Source organism: Phyllobates terribilis, unplaced genomic scaffold, assembly GCF_046119375.1.
Source record: "Phyllobates terribilis strain yellow unplaced genomic scaffold, ASM4611937v1 Scaffold_1__5_contigs__length_1240528914, whole genome shotgun sequence".
NCBI lineage: Eukaryota > Metazoa > Chordata > Amphibia > Anura > Dendrobatidae > Phyllobates > Phyllobates terribilis.
In genome coordinates, this window is record NW_027362761.1 from 1226525119 (window position 1) to 1226537628 (window position 12510).

A 12510-nucleotide genomic window follows, 5' to 3' on the forward strand; every position below is an offset into this window, starting at 1 on the left:
TAATAAAGCTCTGCACTATGTGTATATACAGATACTAAAGGCTGTAGTGATATAGTGTGAGGTGTGCGCCCCCCAGTAATGGCCGCTACGTGTATAATAAAGCTCTGCACTATGTGTATATACAGATACTAAAGGCTGTAGTGATATAGTGTGAGGTGTGCGCCCCCAGTAATGGCCGCTACGTGTATAATAAAGCTCTGCACTATGTGTATATACAGATACTAAAGGCTGTAGTGATATAGTGTGAGGTGTGCGCCTCCCAGTAATGGCCGCTACGTGTATAATAAAGCTCTGCACTATGTGTATATACAGATACTAAAGGCTGTAGTGATATAGTGTGAGGTGTACTCCCCCCAGTAATGGCCGCTACGGGTATAATAAAGCTCTGCGCTATGTGTATATACAGATACTAAAGGCTGTAGTGATATAGTGTGAGGTGTGTGCCCCTATTAATGGCCGCTACGTGTATAATAAAGCTCTGCACTATGTGTATATACAGATACTAAAGGCTGTAGTGATATAGTGTGAGGTGTGCTCCCCCCAGTAATGGCCGCTACGTGTATAATAAAGCTCTGCGCTATGTGTATATACAGATACTAAAGGCTGTAGTGATATAGTGTGAGGTGTGCGCCCCCCAGTAATGGCCGCTACGTGTATAATAAAGCTCTGCGCTATGTGTATATACAGATACTAAAGGCTGTAGTGATATAGTGTGAGGTGTGCGCCCCCAGTAATGGCCGCTACGTGTATAATAAAGCTCTGCGCTATGTGTATATACAGATACTAAAGGCTGTAGTGATATAGTGTGAGGTGTGCGCCCCCAGTAATGGCCGCTACGTGTATAATAAAGCTCTGCGCTATGTGTATATACAGATACTAAAGGCTGTAGTGATATAGTGTGAGGTGTGTGCCCCCAGTAATGGCCACTACGTGTATAATAAAGCTCTGCACTATGTGTATATACAGATACTAAAGGCTGTAGTGATATAGTGTGAGGTGTGCGCCCCCAGTAATGGCAGCTACGTGTATAATAAAGCTCTGCGCTATGTGTATATACAGATACTAAAGGCTGTAGTGATATAGTGTGAGGTGTGCGCCCCCAGTAATGGCAGCTACGTGTATAATAAAGCTCTGCACTATGTGTATATACAGATACTAAAGGCTGTAGTGATATAGTGTGAGGTGTGCTCCCCCAGTAATGGCAGCTACGTGTATAATAAAGCTCTGCGCTATGTGTATATACAGATACTAAAGGCTGTAGTGATATAGTGTGAGGTGTGCGCCCCCAGTAATGGCCGCTACGTGTGTAATAAAGCTCTGCGCTATGTGTATATACAGATACTAAAGGCTGTAGTGATACAGTGTGAGGTGTGCGCCCCCCAGTAATGGCCGCTACGTGTATAATAAAGCTCTGCGCTATGTGTATATACAGATACAAAAGGCTGTAGTGATATAGTGTGAGGTGTGCGCCCCCAGTAATGGCTGCTACGTGTATAATAAAGCTCTGCACTATGTGTATATACAGATACTAAAGGCTGTAGTGATATAGTGTGAGGTGTGCGCCCCCAGTAATGGCCGCTACGTGTGTAATAAAGCTCTGCGCTATGTGGTCGCCTCATGTCACGTCGGTGTAATCTATTCTTATACTGGAGGAAATCCCAGAATATGGTGGTCGGCCGTCTACCACAATGGCCTCCATCTATCTGAGGCGCTTGGCTGCTCGGTGTTATGAATTGGATTCCCACGGCTGTTGTCATGGATTGTGATGGACGACATTAGACAGAGGCCTGTACTAAAGCCAGCAGTGGTGATATGCGGTGGTCCGGGACCCTCGGGTAGACCTCCAACACCCTCAGCTCCTGGGGAGAATCATCTGCCGCCAAGAAGCTGATTTTCCCTCCATTTATTTGCATTATAAAGAGTCCAAGATAGTTTGTGTACACGAATACACATGTATGGACGCCCTGCGGATGAGGGCGAGCGGCGGAGGACGACGGAGCTCCACTGTACAGCCCGGTCATAGGCTGCGAATGCCTCTGGTCGCTGTATGGACCGGCGCCCCTGACTGCTCAATACATGGGGGGCACATCCTTTGCTCATTACATGGGGGGCGCATACTTTGTTCACTACTGTACATGGAATCACAGCTGGGCTGGAAGGAGTTACTGTCTCTTTAAGAGTAAAATACAATAATAAGGTCTAGGTTAGTAGATAATGCACAACATAGAGGTCCTGGAGACGACCCCCCAGTCTGGTGTATTCACTGTGTTATATGGTGATATTTATGAATGTCCTCAGGGGATATAGTGTGACTGTTCCTCCTGCTCACCGGGGGATATAGTGTGACTGTTCCTCCTGCTCACCGGGGGATATAGTGTGACTCTTCCCCCTGCTCACCAGGGGATATAGTGTGACTGTTCCCCCTGCTCACCGGGGGATATAGTGTGACTGTTCCTCCTGCTCACCGGGGGATATAGTGTGACTCTTCCCCCTGCTCACCGGGGGATATAGTGTGACTGTTCCCCCTGCTCACCAGGGGATTGCCACGGGTGTGTCGCCACGAAGATCGTCACGATTACACAGCCTGACTTCTCGCAGCTGACTTTTTGGTGCTTTGTGTTTTTCGGCAGTGAGGGAGTTAATTCTCTCTCTCTCTGTGCTAGACGAGGTCCTGCCTCGCCCAGCTGCAATCAATGCTGCTGTAGTGAGACTCCTTCAAATGCCTGCTGGTCTGTTTGGGAAGTGTCGGTGAAAGCATTTCATGCAGACTAACAGAGCGGATCGTGGTATTTGGGGTTTCTGAGATAAGTGTATTTGGAGTGTTTTTTCCCTTCCTCGCTTTATCATTTATCTCCTTTCCCGTTGGTGTTCCCTCTGTTGTAGTTGTGTAGTTTTTGTATGCAAGGTGGTTTTGGTTTTTCCCTTGTACTGTCTCGTTCGTCTAAGTACTGTGTGTGGGCATATTATTACTTGTCCCCTTTTGTTGTGATCGGGGTCCTTCTCAGGACTAGATTACTTAGGTGCAGGGATCCTCAGGAGGTAGGGGTTACGCTGGCGGCCTGGACCTCTGTACCTTTAACAGTACCTCCAGGTTGAGGGATTAGTCAGGGCCCCAGCTTAGGGTCAGCTTAGGCCCCCTACCTCCAGTATACAGAGACAGCGTGACATTTTCACCGACCCACTTAGTTTTTCTCCAGCTACCATGGATCCAGTAGCCGGTCTAGCTCGGCAGTTGCAGAGTTTGTCCATGGAGCTGGCGGACGTTAGGTCCAAGGTTTTGCATCCTCAGGAGCAAGCCAGACCAGAACCTAAAGTAGCTCTCCCTGACAGGTTCACTGGGGGGCGGGACAAGTTTTTTGTTTTCCGGGAGGCATGCAAGTTGTACTTTCGGCTGCGGCCTCGGTCATCGGTGCGGTTACTCCTTGGGTCTTACCTCCATTTCTGGCGGACTTTGAGGATGTATTCTCGGAGAAAGGGTGTCAGGAACTACCTCCTCATCGCGAGTATGACTGTTCTGTAAAACTGCTCCCTGAGGCCAAGTTACCTAAAGCTAGGTTGTATAACCTTTCTGGTCCTGAGAGGCAGGCCATGAAGGATTATATTTCAGAAAGTCTGGCTAAGGGGCATATTAGACCTTCATCTTCACCGGTGGCTGCGGGGTTCTTCTTTGTTAAGAAGAAAGATGGAGGCCTACGCCCTTGCCTGGATTTCCGTGACCTTAATCGGATTACGGTCCGAGATCCGTATCCGCTCCCACTTATTCCCGATCTCTTTAATCAGATCGTGGGCGCCAAATGGTTCTCTAAGTTGGATCTCAGGGGGGCGTACAATCTGATTAGGATGAAGGAGGGGGATGAGTGGAAGACGGCGTTTAACACTCCGGAGGGGCATTATGAGAACCTTGTCATGCCATTCGGTCTGACTAATGCCCCGGCGGTGTTCCAACACTTTGTTAATGACATTTTTCGCCGCCTGGTGGGACAGTTTGTTGTCATATATCTGGATGATATCTTAATTTACTCGCCGGATCTGGTGTCTCATCAGGAGCACGTTAGGCAGGTGTTACAGATCTTGCGGGATAATAAACTGTATGCCAGATGGGAAAAGTGTGTGTTCGCCGTACAGGAACTCCAGTTTTTAGGCTTCCTGGTTTCAGCGTCCGGTTTTCGTATGGACCCTGGGAAAGTGCGGGCAGTTCTTGAGTGGGATCGGCCAGAGAATCTTAAGGCACTACAACGTTTCCTGGGGTTTGCTAATTATTACCGGAAGTTCATTCGTAATTTCTCGTCCATGGTTAAGCCTCTCACAGACATGACTAAAAAGGGGACGGATTTTTCTAGGTGGTCTGACAAGGCTTGTCAAGCATTCTCCTCCTTGAAAAAAATGTTTTGCCTCGGCACCCATACTCATTCAACCTGATGCGTCACAGCCATTCATTGTAGAGGTAGACGCTTCCGAGGTAGGGGTGGGAGCAGTATTGTCACAGGGTTCGTCCCCTGGTAAGTGGCATCCGTGCGCCTTTTTCTCTAAAAAATTGTCGTCCGCTGAGAGGAATTACGATGTCGGCAATAGGGAACTCTTGGCCATTAAGTTAGCTTTTGAGGAGTGGCGCCATTTTTTGGAGGGGGCAGTCCATCCGGTCACCGTCATCACCGATCACAAGAACCTGCTATATCTGGAGACCGCGAAACGTCTGAATCCCAGACAAGCTAGGTGGTCATTGTTTTTTACCAGGTTTAATTTTGTCGTTACATATCGTCCTGGGTCAAAAAATGTAAAGGCGGATTCCTTATCTCGTAGTTTCCCTGGGGCCGGGAATACGGACGACCCGATTCCTATCCTTCAGGAGGGGCTGGTGGTTTCGGCAGTATGCTCTGAGCTGGAGGAGGAGGTATTGGAGGCTCAGGGGGACGCCCCTGTTGGACCTCCGGGGAGACTGTTTGTTCCAGATCAGTTGCGACAAAAGGTGATCGAGGCACACCATAACTCAGTTTTTGCAGGACACCCGGGGAGTAAAGCAACTGTGGATCTCCTCTCGCGTCGGTTTTGGTGGCCTAACTTACAAAAGGAGGTGGTAACTTTTGTCGCGTCTTGTGGGGTTTGTGCGCGCTCTAAGACCTCACATACCCGTCCGTCTGGGGCCCTCTTACCTTTGAAGATCCCGGAGCGTCCTTGGACTCATCTGTCTATGGACTTTATTACGGACCTCCCTCCGTCTTCGGGTAAAACGGTCATACTCGTTGTAGTGGACAGGTTCAGCAAGATGGCACATTTTATCGCTCTTCCGGCTCTCCCTAATGCTAAAACTCTTGCGCAGGTGTTCATTGGGGAGATTGTGAGGCTTCACGGGGTACCCTCCGAGGTGGTGTCTGATCGGGGGTCTCAGTTTGTGTCCAAGTTCTGGAAGGCGTTTTGTGCACGGCGGGGGATGCATTTGTCATTCTCATCGGCTTTTCATCCTCAGACCAATGGTCAGACGGAACGTATGAACCAGAGCTTGGAGACATATCTCCGGTGTTTTGTGTCAGAGAACCAGGAGGACTGGGCTTCTTTCTTACCTCTGGCAGAGTTTGCTCTTAATAATAGGCGGAGCGAGTCCACTGGTAAGTCCCCGTTTTTTGGGGCATATGGTTTTCACCCCCAGTTTTGTACTTTCAGTAGGGGGTTCCTGAGGAGGAACGATTTTCCTCATCACTCGCTTCAGTATGGAGAGGGGTGCTGAAGAATCTGAATACTATGGGGAACCGATACAAACGTATGGCTGATAGGAGGAGAGTGTCTGGTCCGGACCTAAGTGTGAACGATCGGGTATGGTTGTCTACCAGGAATATAAAACTTAAGGTTCCCTCCTGGAAACTGGGTCCCAGGTTCATCGGGCCGTACAGAATCAGTTCTATTATTAATCCGGTGGCATTCCGTCTTGACCTCCCCCCTACGTTTAAAATTCACAACGTGTTCCACAGATCGTTGCTTAAGAGGTATGTGGCGCCGGTGGTACCGTCACCTTTACCTCCCCCTCCTGTGGTGGTTAATGGTAACTTGGAGTTCCAGGTATCGAGGGTCATCGATTCACGCTTTAATCGCCGGTCCCTTCAGTACCTGGTTCATTGGAAAGGGTATGGTCCTGAGGAGAGGATGTGGGTTCCTGCGTCGGATATTAACACAGACCGATTAGTTCGGGCCTTCCACACGACTCACCCGGATAAACCTGGCCCTGAGGGTCCGGAGGCCCCTCGTAGAAGGGGGGGTACTGTCACGGGTGTGTCGCCACGAAGATCGTCACGATTACACAGCCTGACTTCTCGCAGCTGACTTTTTGGTGCTTTGTGTTTTTCGGCAGTGAGGGAGTTAATTCTCTCTCTCTCTGTGCTAGACGAGGTCCTGCCTCGCCCAGCTGCAATCAATGCTGCTGTAGTGAGACTCCTTCAAATGCCTGCTGGTCTGTTTGGGAAGTGTCGGTGAAAGCATTTCATGCAGACTAACAGAGCGGATCGTGGTATTTGGAGTTTCTGAGATAAGTGTATTTGGAGTGTTTTTTCCCTTCCTCGCTTTATCATTTATCTCCTTTCCCGTTGGTGTTCCCTCTGTTGTAGTTGTGTAGTTTTTGTATGCAAGGTGGTTTTGGTTTTTCCCTTGTACTGTCTCGTTCGTCTAAGTACTGTGTGTGGGCATATTATTACTTGTCCCCTTTTGTTGTGATCGGGGTCCTTCTCAGGACTAGATTACTTAGGTGCAGGGATCCTCAGGAGGTAGGGGTTACGCTGGCGGCCTGGACCTCTGTACCTTTAACAGTACCTCCAGGTTGAGGGATTAGTCAGGGCCCCAGCTTAGGGTCAGCTTAGGCCCCCTACCTCCAGTATACAGAGACAGCGTGACAGGGATATAGTGTGACTCTTCTCCCTGCTCACCAGGGGATATAGTGTGACTCTTCCCCCTGCTCGACGGGGGATATAGTGACTCTTCCCCCTGCTCACCAGGGGATATAGTGTGACTGTTCCCCCTGCTCACCGGGGGATATAGTGTGACTCTTCCACCTGCTCACCAGGGGATATAGCGTGACTGTTCCCCCTGCTCACCGGGGGATATAGTGTGACTCTTCCCCCTGCTCACCAGGGGATATAGTGTGACTCTTCCCCCTGCTCACCAGGGGATATAGCGTGACTGTTCCCCCTGCTCACCGGGGGATATAGTGTGACTCTTCCCCCTGCTCACCAGGGGATATAGTGTGACTGTTCCTCCTGCTCACCAGGGGATATAGTGTGACTCTTCTCCCTGCTCACCGGGGGATATAGTGTGACTGTTCCTCCTGCTCACCGGGGGATATAGTGTGACTCTTCCCCCTGCTCACCGGGGGATATAGTGTGACTCTTCCCCCTGCTCACCGGGGGATATAGTGTGACTCTTCCCCCTGCTCACCGGGGGATATAGTGTGACTTTTCCCCCTGCTCACCAGGGGATATAGTGTGACTTTTCCCCCTGCTCACCAGGGGATATAGTGTGACTCTTCCCCCTGCTCACCGGGGGATATAGTGTGACTCTTCCCCCTGCTCACCGGGGGATATAGTGTGACTTTTCCCCCTGCTCACCAGGGGATATAGTGTGACTTTTCCCCCTGCTCACCAGGGGATATAGTGTGACTTTTCCCCCTGCTCACCAGGGGATATAGTGTGACTCTTCCCCCTGCTCACCGGGGGATATAGTGTGACTCTTCCCCCTGCTCACCGGGGGATATAGTGTGACTTTTCCCCCTGCTCACCGGGGGATATAGTGTGACTCTTCCCCCTGCTCACCGGGGGATATAGTGTGACTCTTCCCCCTGCTCACCGGGGGATATAGAGTGACTCTTCCTCTTGCTCACCAGGGGATATAGTGTGACTCTTCCCCCTGCTCACCGGGGGATATAGTGTGACTCTTCCCCCTGCTCACCAGGGGATATAGTGTGACTCTTCCCCCTGCTCACCGGTGGATATAGTGTGACTTTTCCCCCTGCTCACCAGGGGATATAGTGTGACTCTTCCCCCTGCTCACCGGGGGATATAGTGTGACTTTTCCCCCTGCTCACCGGGGGATATAGTGTGACTCTTCCCCCTGCTCACCGGGGGATATAGTGTGACTTTTCCCCCTGCTCACCTGGGGATATAATGTGACTTTTCTGCCTACTCACCAGGGGATATAGTGTGACTCTTCCCCCTGCTCACCGGGGGATATAGTGTGACTCTTCCCCCTGCTCACCGAGAGATATAGTGTGACTTTTCCCCCTGCTCACCAGGGGATATAGTGTGACTTTTCTGCCTGCTCACCAGGGGATATAGTGTGACTCTTCCCCCTGTTCACCAGGGGATATAGTGTGACTCTTCCCCCTGCTCACCAGGGGATATAGTGTGACTCTTCCCCCTGCTCACCAGGGGATATAGTGTGACTCTTCCCCCTGCTCACCAGGGGATATAGTGTGACTCTTCCCCCTGCTCACCAGGGGATATAGTGTGACTCTTCCCCCTGCTCACCAGGGGATATAGTGTGACCTATCGATAGAGGTGTCGTGGCTCTGGCTGCGCAGACTTCTGCTCCAGTCACTTTATTGTTATGACAACAAAGGAAAACCTGCAGCACCTATATAGCAGAAAAAGCAGATAACCTGTTTTTTAGACACAATTTAGGCAATTACGGTATTGGTGTGCAGCTTCTCATTTCTCTTCTACTAATTTACTTTATTCTTATGGCTTTTGCTTGACGTCTCTGCACGCTCTTCTCTGCACGCTCTTCTCTGCACGCTCCTCTCTGCACGCTCCTCTCTGCACGCTCCTCTCTGCAGATCACATCTGTATTTATCTCTGCACGCTCTTCTCTACATGCTCCTCTCTGCACGCTCCTCTCTGCACGCTCCTCTCTGCACGCTCTTCTCTGCGCTCTTCTCTGCACGCTCCTCTCTGCACGCTCCTCTCTGCACTCTCCTCTCTGCACGCTCCTCTCTGCACGCTCCTCTCTGCACGCTCCTCTCTGCACGCTCTTCTCTGCACGCTCTTCTCTGCACGCTCCTCTCTGCACGCTCTTCTCTGCACTCTCCTCTCTGCACGCTCCTCTCTGCACGCTCCTCTCTGCACGCTCCTCTCTGCACGCTCCTCTCTGCACGCTCTTCTCTGCGCTCTTCTCTGCACGCTCCTCTCTGCACGCTCCTCTCTGCACTCTCTTCTCTGCACGCTCCTCTCTGCACGCTCCTCTCTGCACGCTCTTCTCTGCACGCTCTTCTCTGCACGCTCCTCTCTGCACGCTCTTCTCTGCACGCTCTTCTCTGCACGCTCTTCTCTGCACGCTCCTCTCTGCACTCTCCTCTTTGCACGCTCTTCTCTGCAGATCACATCTGTATTTATCTCTGCACGCTCTTCTCTGCACGCTCTTCTCTGCAGATCACATCTGCATTTATCTCTGCATCTCATCACCAAGAAAAATGTGAGAAACTCGACCTGAAAATATCTTCATGCCAGAGATGATGTAATGTGCAGAGTACAGGGTCATCACACAGATTATACCGCCATCACACAGCGTATACACCGCCATCACACAGCGTATACACCGCCATCACACAGCGTATACACCGCCATCACACAGCGTATACACCGCCATCACACAGCGTATACACCGCCATCACACAGCGTATACACCGCCATCACACAGCGTATACCGCCATCACACAGTGTATACCGCCATCGCCATGTGATAGATCTGTGGGGTCTCTGTCGCCCTCTTCTCCCTCCTTGTACTTAATGTTTCGTTCTCTCATAAGCCGTCCACACAGAAGAGACAGAGGAGACAGAGGAGACAGAAGAGACAGAGGAGACAGAAGAGACAGAAGAGACAGAGGAGACAGAAGAGACAGAGGAGACAGAGGAGACAGAGGAGACAGAAGAGACGGCGTAACACAGGGCGCTGCCGCCGCACCCGCCTGGAGCTGCTCTACCGGTCCTGTCAGCGGCAGCCACATCCGGACAGGCCCTGACCTGACTCCATCTCTATATACTCTGTGCTCCGGCTCTCTATATACTCTGTGCTCCATCTCTATATACTCTGTGCTCCATCTCTATATACTCTGTGCTCCGGCTCTATATACTCTGTGCTCCATCTCTATATACTCTGCGCTCCGGCTCTATATACTCTGCGCTCCGGCTCTATATACTCTGTGCTCCATCTCTATATATTCTGTGCTCCATCTCTATATACTCTGTGCTCCGGCTCTATATACTCTGTGCTCCGGCTCTATATACTCTGTGCTCCATCTCTATATACTCTGTGCTCCGGCTCTATATACTCTGTGCTCCATCTCTATATACTCTGTGCTCCATCTCTATATACTCTGCGCTCCGGCTCTATATACTCTGTGCTCCGGCTCTATATACTCTGTGCTCCGGCTCTATATACTCTGCGCTCCGGCTCTATATACTCTGTGCTCCGGCTCTATATACTCTGTGCTCCGGCTCTATATACTCTGTGCTCCGGCTCTATATACTCTGTGCTCCGGCTCTCTATACTCTGTACTCTGGCTCTATATATTCTGTGCTCCATCTCTATATACTCAGTACTCCGGCTCTATATACTCTGTGCTCCATCTCTATATATTCTGTGCTCCATCTCTATATACTCTGTGCTCCGGCTCTATATACTCTGTGCTCCATCTCTATATACTCTGTGCTCCGGCTCTATATACTCTGTACTCCGGCTCTATATACTCTGCGCTCCATCTCTATATACTCTGCGCTCCATCTCTATATACTCTGTGCTCCATCTCTATATACTCTGCGCTCCGGCTCTATATATTCTGTGCTCCATCTCTATATATTCTGTGCTCCATCTCTATATACTCTGTGCTCCGGCTCTATATACTCTGTGCTCCGGCTCTATATACTCTGTGCTCCGGCTCTATATACCCTGTGCTCCGGCTCTCTATACTCTGTGCTCCGGCTCTCTATATTCTGTGCTCCGGCTCTCTATATTCTGTACTCCATCTCTATATACTCTGTGCTCCATCTCTATATACTCTGTGCTCCATCTCTATATACTCTGTGCTCCATCTCTATATACTCTGTACTCCATCTCTATATACTCTGTGCTCCATCTCTCTATATACTCTGTGCTCCATCTCTCTATATACTCTGTGCTCCAGCTCTCTATATACTCTGTACTCCGGCTCTATATACTCTCTGCTCCATCTCTATATACTCTGTGCTCCATCTCTATATACTCTGTACGCCGGCTCTATATACTCTGTGCTCCATCTCTATATTCTCTGCGCTCCATCTCTATATACTCTGCGCTCCATCTCTATATACTCTGTGCTCCATCTCTATATACTCTGTGCTCCGGCTCTATATACTCTGTGCTCCGGCTCTATATACTCTGCGCTCCATCTCTATATACTCTGCGCTCCATCTCTATATACTCTGTGCTCCATCTCTATATACTCTGCGCTCCGGCTCTATATATTCTGTGCTCCATCTCTATATATTCTGTGCTCCATCTCTATATACTCTGTGCTCCGGCTCTATATACTCTGTGCTCCATCTCTAAATACTCTGTGCTCCGGCTCTATATACTCTGCGCTCCGGCTCTATATACTCTGTGCTCCATCTCTATATACTCTGTGCTCCGGCTCTCTATACTCTGCACTCCATCTCTATATACTCTGCGCTCCGGCTCTATATACTCTGCGCTCCATCTCTATATACTCTGCGCTCCGGCTCTATATACTCTGCGCTCCATCTCTATATACTCTGAGCTCCGGCTCTATATACTCTGTGCTCCATCTCTATATACTCTGTGCTCCATCTCTATATACTCTGTGCTCCGGCTCTATATACTCTGTGCTCCGGCTCTATATACTCTGTGCTCCATCTCTATATACTCTGTACGCCGGCTCTATATACTCTGTGCTCCATCTCTATATTCTCTGCGCTCCATCTCTATATACTCTGCGCTCCATCTCTATATACTCTGTGCTCCATCTCTATATACTCTGTGCTCCGGCTCTATATACTCTGTGCTCCGGCTCTATATACTCTGTGCTCCGGCTCTATATACTCTGCGCTCCATCTCTATATACTCTGCGCTCCATCTCTATATACTCTGCGCTCCATCTCTATATACTGTGCGCTCCGGCTCTATATACTGTGCGCTCCGGCTCTATATACTCTGTGCTCCGGCTCTATATACTCTGTGCTCCATCTCTAAATACTCTGTGCTCCGGCTCTATATACTCTGCGCTCCGGCTCTATATACTCTGTGCTCCATCTCTATATACTCTGTGCTCCGGCTCTATATACTCTGCACTCCATCTCTATATACTCTGCGCTCCGGCTCTATATACTCTGCGCTCCATCTCTATATACTCTGCGCTCCGGCTCTATATACTCTGCGCTCCATCTCTATATACTCTGAGCTCCGGCTCTATATACTCTGTGCTCCATCTCTATATACTCTGTGCTCCATCTCTATATACTCTGTGCTCCGGCTCTATATACT